The following is a 6,488-nucleotide window of genomic DNA, read 5'->3' as shown; positions in this document are numbered from 1 at the left end:
ATGAAATCAAAAGTAGGACTTCTACTCCGAAGTGACAAATTAAGCCCATACATTTTTTCTCTCTTAACTCTCATAAGTTTCGTTGAAATGACAAAATAAGTATAAAATCAAAGAATCTATCAGGGCTGCATAACAAGCTGTATAAAGGATAAATCAGAAAATTTTGAAGAATTTTTGGAAGATAATAGGCAGATAGGCAGATTAGTAGGAAAAAAAGACAAAGCTGAGATATCGGCAACTCATTGCAGGCAAAGTGGGACCTTCCTAAAAAGTGGTTATACTGATCTACCCTAAAAAGCTCAACTCTCCTTCAAATTCCAGCAAGAACTTGGCACAATAGGAGGCTGTGAGGCAATTGGTGGAAGAATGGCAGGGCTTTAGAAGCTCTGCTAATGCCTCATTCAGTGAATAATGAGTGGGGGCTGTAGCCACCTCCATGATGTAGCTTCTGAGGACCTCTTTGGGTGCATTTAATGAAGAAGCTTCCAAAAATCAGGGTCAAGGCCCAAGAAAGAAGGCCAGTGTCCTGGATCTCCCTAATGAAAGACTGCAGCAGACCTGCACCAGACCACAGACCTGCAGCAGCAATATCAACTGGAAGATTGTTAGAAATGCAGAATCACAAGCTTCATCTCAGTTCCTGTTGAATCAGAACCTGCATATTAACAAAATACTAAGGTGATTCATGTACATGTTAAAGTTGGACACAGCTTCAGGTAACTTTAGGCCCCCTGAACAAGTGTAGAGGTGGAAAAACAATGGCTCATTACAAATTCTTCCTACATATTCTGAAGATAAGTCCATCTGTTGGCTTCTTCATATTCATCCACTATACCCATTTATAGAACTCAACATCTACCATTTATTCCAGTGGTTCTCAATCATGGCTACATATTAGAAATATTTGGTATACTTTTGAAAACTGCCAATGTCCAGTATCTACACCCAGTGCGGTTCTACCTCACTTTTACCACCCAATTTCAGGTGGGTGCATGTGATTGGTGGAACCCAAGTCACACCCAGACCCCTGGTCATAAGGGTGGTCTGCAATAGAATTGTGGAAGGATGGCTTGGATGTGTAACATCAATCCACCATAGCCATCACAAATAATAACAAAAAGAAAGAAAGAATAGCAATTTTGGTTCAGCACAGAATTCATGTCACAAGGTATTAAGTGCATGGACTATAAAGGGCTATTTTATGACAGAAGGTAAAACCTACTGAAGAGAAATAATAGTCATAAAATTTATATACGGAAAAACACAGTACAATATATAAAGCAAAAATATTTTAACAAAACCTCCAAAAATAAGTTGACAAAGCCAAAATTATAGTAGAAATGTTTACATATTACTCTCATAATTTGACAGATTAGAAAAAATGAGTATGGACATACATAATTTTAATGACATAATTAGAAATCTTGGTTAAATACAAATATAGATATTTAAAACCAAGCACATATTTTTAAGCATGCACAAAACATTCATAAAAGTTAATCCTATACTAGGCCATAATGTAAATTTTTAAAATTTCAAAAAATAGAAATCTCACACATCACATTCTTTAATCACAATGCACTAAAACTAGAAAAGATCAATAAAAGGAAGGGAGGAGAGGAGAAAAATCTTCACTTGCAATGAAAAAGAAAACCTATCATATAACTCTTACCTTAAAGTCATACTCACAACTGAAATTACAGACTATTTAATAATTAATACCAACACTACCTGTCAAAGCATAAGTAATATGACCAAACATTAACAAAATCAAAATCTTTTTTTAAATTTTATATGTTTATTTTATTTTATATTAGTTTCAGATACACGGTACAATGGCTTTTTGTTATTATTTGTGATGGCTATGGTACATTTATATCATTTATGAAGAGATCCCTCTGATTACATCTGACACTACATACAGCCACTATATTCCTTATGCTGTACTCTACATCCCTGTGACTGTTTTGTAACTACTAATATGTACTTCTTCATCCATTGACCTTTTTCATCCAGCCCCGCAAAGCCCTCTCCTATGGCAATCATCAGTTTATTCTGAATCTGTTTTTACTTAGTTTGTTCATTCTTTTTGTTCTTTAGATTCCACATGTAAGTGAAATCATATGGTATTTATCATTCTCTGTCTGACTTATTTCATTCAACATAATAACCTCTACATCTAGCCATGCCATTGCAAATGGTAAGATTTCATTTTTGATGGCTGAATAATATTCCATTGTATATATGTATCATTACTTCTTTATCCAACCGTGTATTGATGGACATTTAGGATGCTTCCAAATCTTGGCTATTGTGAATAGTGCTACCATGAACATAGGAACAAACTAGTGTTTTGTTTTCTTTAGTTAAATATCCAGAAGTGCAATTGCTGTGTCAAAGGTAGTTCTACTTTTAATCTTTTGAAGAATCTCCAAACTGTTTTCCATATTGGCTGTATCAATTTGCAATCCCACCAACAGTGCATGAAGGTTTCCTTTCCTCCACATTCTGTCCAACACTTGTTATTTTCCAATTTACTGATGATAGCCAATCTGACAGGTGTGAGGGAATATCTCATTGTGGTTTTAATTCATGTTTCTCCGGCAATTAGTGATCTTCAGTGTCTTTTCATATGTCTATTGACCATCTGTTTGTCATCTTTGGAGAAATATCTATTTAGGTCTTCTGCCCATTTTTTAATTGGATTGGTTTTCACTGTTGTTGTTGAGTTGTATGAGTTTGTTATAAGTTTTGGATATTAACCCTTTATCAGATGTATCATAGGCAAATGTCATCTCCCATTCAGTAGGCTGTCTTTTTGTTTTGCTGATGGTTTCCTTTGCTGTGCAAAAAACTTTTAGCTTGATGTAGTCCCATTTGTTTATGTTTTCTTTTGTTTCTCTTGTCTGAGAAGATATATCAGAAAAAAAAATTACTAATAGCAATATCATAGAGTTTACTGCCTTTGTTTTCTTTTAAGAGTTTTATGGTTTCTGGTCTTACATTTACGTCTTTAACCCATTTTGAGATTATTTTTGTATATGGTGTAAGAAGGTGATCTAGTTTTATTACTTGCATGGATAGTTACAGTTTTCTCAACACCATTTGGCCTTAATAATGTTGAGATATGTTCCCTCTATTCTCATCTTGCTAAGAATTTTTATCATAAATGGATGCTGAATTTTGTCAAACACGTTTTCTGCATCTATTGATAGGATCATATGACTTTTATATTTTAATTTTTTAATGTTGCATGTCACATTAACTGATTTGCAGATATTAAACCAATTTTGCATGCCAGGAATAAATCCAACTTGATCATGGTGTATAATATTTTTATGTTGCTGAATTTGTTTTGCTAATATCTTGTTGAGAATTTTTGCATCAATGTTCATCAAGGATATTGGCCTGGAGTTTTCTTTTTTGTACTGTCTTTCTCTGGTTTTGGAATCAGGGTAATGGTGGCCTCATAAAAAGAATTAGGAAGCCATCTCTTCTCTTGAATTTTTTTGACTAGTTTGAGAATAATAGGTGTTAATTCTCCTTTATTTTTATTAATTAATTAATTAATTTATTTATTTATTTATTTATTTATTTTAGGCAAAGCAACCCTTGGTTAACCTCATGGATTGCAAGGACCCTTTCAACTTACAAGCTCTTATTTTTTTTTTTTTACACCTACAGCACGTGGTCTTCCTAGGTGTTCTCCCATCCAAGTACTAACCAGGCCCAACTCTGCTTAGCTTCTGAGATCAGACGGGATCGGGCTTGTTCAGGGTGACATGGCCATAGACTAATTCTCCTTTAAATGATTGGTAAAATTTACCTGCAAAGCTATCTGGTCCAGGACTTTTTTTTTTTCTTTTGAAGTTTTTTTTTTTTTTTTTTTTTTTTTACAGATTTTAATTTTGTTGGTGGTTATCAGTTGGTTCAGATATTCTGTTTCTTTTTGACTCAGTCTTAGGAGATTGTATGTGTCTAAAAATGTATCCATTTCTTCCAGATTTTTCAATTTATTGGCATTTAATTGCTCATATTATTTTCTTATAATCTTTTATATTTCTGTGGAGTCTGTAGTTCTTCTCTTCTTTCATTTCTGATTTTATTTATTTGGTCCCCTTTCTTTTTTTCTTCATGAATTTGGTTAAAGATTTACCAATTTTGTTTATCCTTTCAAAGAACCAGCTCTTGGTTTCATTAATCTTTTGTATTATGTTTTAGACTTTATTTCATTTATTTCTGCTGTGATCTTTATTATTTCCTTCCCTCTACTCACTTTGGGTTTTGTTTGCTATTCTTTTTCTAGTTCTTTTAAGTTTGAAATTAGATTGTTTACTTGAGATTTTTCTTGCTTCTTGAGGGTGGCCTGTATTGCTATGAATTTGCCTCTTAGGACTTCTTTTGCTAGGTCCCATAGATTTTGAGTCATTGTGTTTTCATTTTCCTTTGTCTGTAGGTATCTTTTGATTTCTTCTTTGATCTCACTGTTAACCCATTCACTGTTTACTAGTATGTTGTTTAGGCTCCATGTGTTCGTGTATTTTCCAGTGTTTTTTTTTTTTCTTGTAGTTAATTTCTAGTTTTATACCATTGCGATTGGAGAAGACACTTGGTATGATTTCAATTGTCTGAAATTTACTGAGAATTGTCTTGTGGCCTAACATGTGGTCTATCCTGGAAAATGTTCCATATGCATTTGAGAAGAATATATATTCTACTGCTTTTGGGAGAAATGCTCTGAAAATATTAATTAAATCCATCTGGTCTAGTGTGTCATTTAAGGCTGCTGTTCCCTTATCGATTTTTGTTCCAGTAGATAAGTCCAGTGATGTCAACGGAATGTTAAAGTCTCCTACTATGAGTTTATTACTGTTGATTTCTTTCTTTATGTTGGTCAATAATTGCTATATGTGTGGAGGTGTTCCTATGTTAGGTGCCTATATGTTTACTAGGGTTACATCCTATTGTTGGATTGATCGTTTCATCATTATGTAATTCCCTTCTATTTCTATTGCTATAGCCTTTGCTTTAAACTCTATTTTATCTGATATAAATAATGCTACTTCGGCCTTTTTTTATTTCCATTTACATGAAATATCTTTTTACATCCTTTTATTTTCAGTATGTCTGTGTCTTTCAATTTGAAGTGGCTCTCTTGCAGACAACACATGAATGGGTCTTGTTTTCTTATCCATTTAGCTAACCCATGTCTTTTGATTGGAGCATCTAATCTGTTTACGTTTTTTTTTTTTTAATTATTTATTTATTTTTACGGTGACATTGGATAACAAAATCCAGTAAGTTTCAGTGGTACACTTTAACAGTAAGGCAGATATATATTTACACTCTGTGTTTACCTCCCATAGTTAGATTTCTTTCTGTCACCACATATCTGACCCCCCTTTACCCCATCTACCTACCCACTCCCCCCAGCCCCTACCCTCTGGTAACCACTAGTCTATAGTCCATGTCTATGAGTCTCTGTTTGTTTGTCCTGTTTATTTGTTGCTTTTAGGTTTATATCCTACATATAAGTGATATAGTGTGGTTTTCAACTTTTTCTGTCTGGCTTATTTCGCTTAGCATGATTATCTCAAGGTCCATCCAGGTTGTCGCAAATGACAGATTTTTCATCTATTTTTATGGCTGAGTAATATTGCATTGTATATATGTACCACAGCTTCTTTATCCAATCATCTATTGTAGGACACTTCGGTTGCTTCCATGTCCTGGCCACCATGAATACTGTTGCTATGAACATCGGTGTACAAATATCTTTTCAGATATGGATTTTCAAGTCTTTGGGGTAAATACCCAGTAGAGGGATTGCTGGATCATATGTTAGATCAATTCATAGTTTTTATAGAAACCCCCATACTGTTTTCCATAGTGGCTGTAGGAATTTGCAGTCCCACCTGCAGTGTATGAGGGTTCCTTTTTCTCCAAATTCTCTCCAACATTTGTTATTACTTGTCCTGTTGATTATAGTTACTCTAAGAGATGTGAGATAGTATCTCATTGTGGTTTTGATTTGCATTTCCCTAGTAGCTAGCGATGTTGAGCATCTTTTCATATAATTGTTGGCCATTTGTATGTCCTCTAGGGAAAAGTGTCTGTTCAGATCCTCTGCCCATTTTTTGATTGGATCGTTTGTTTTTTTCTGTTGTTATTGATTTGTATGAGTTCATTGTATATTTTGAATACTAGGCCCTTATCAGAGGCATTGCTTGCAAATATATTTTCCCATTCGAATGGTAGTCTCTTCACCTCGTTGATGATTTCTTTTGCTGAGCAGTAGCTTTTTAAGTTTGATGTAGTCCCATCCATTTATTTTTGCTTTTACTTCCTTTGCCTTTGAGTTCAAATTCATAAAATCCTCTTTAATTCCAAGTTCTTTGAGTTTAGTTCCTATGTTTTCTTCTATGCATTTTATTGTTTCGGATCTTATATTCAGGTCCTTAATCCATTTTGAGTTCATTTTGGTGTGC

General features: G+C 34.0%; 1 pseudogene; it reads right to left on the bottom strand.

The window, feature by feature from the left end:
* Positions 1-3,675: 3,675 nt before the first annotated feature.
* LOC111733048 lies at positions 3,676-3,794 on the bottom strand (annotated as a pseudogene).
* Between the last annotated feature and the right edge of the window lie 2,694 nt (positions 3,795-6,488).

This window comes from Pteropus vampyrus, unplaced genomic scaffold, assembly GCF_000151845.1.
Source record: "Pteropus vampyrus isolate Shadow unplaced genomic scaffold, Pvam_2.0 Scaffold516, whole genome shotgun sequence".
Taxonomy (NCBI): domain Eukaryota; kingdom Metazoa; phylum Chordata; class Mammalia; order Chiroptera; family Pteropodidae; genus Pteropus; species Pteropus vampyrus.
Note: the sequence above shows the minus strand (reverse complement) of the source record. Positions and strands in the feature narration are given on the sequence as shown.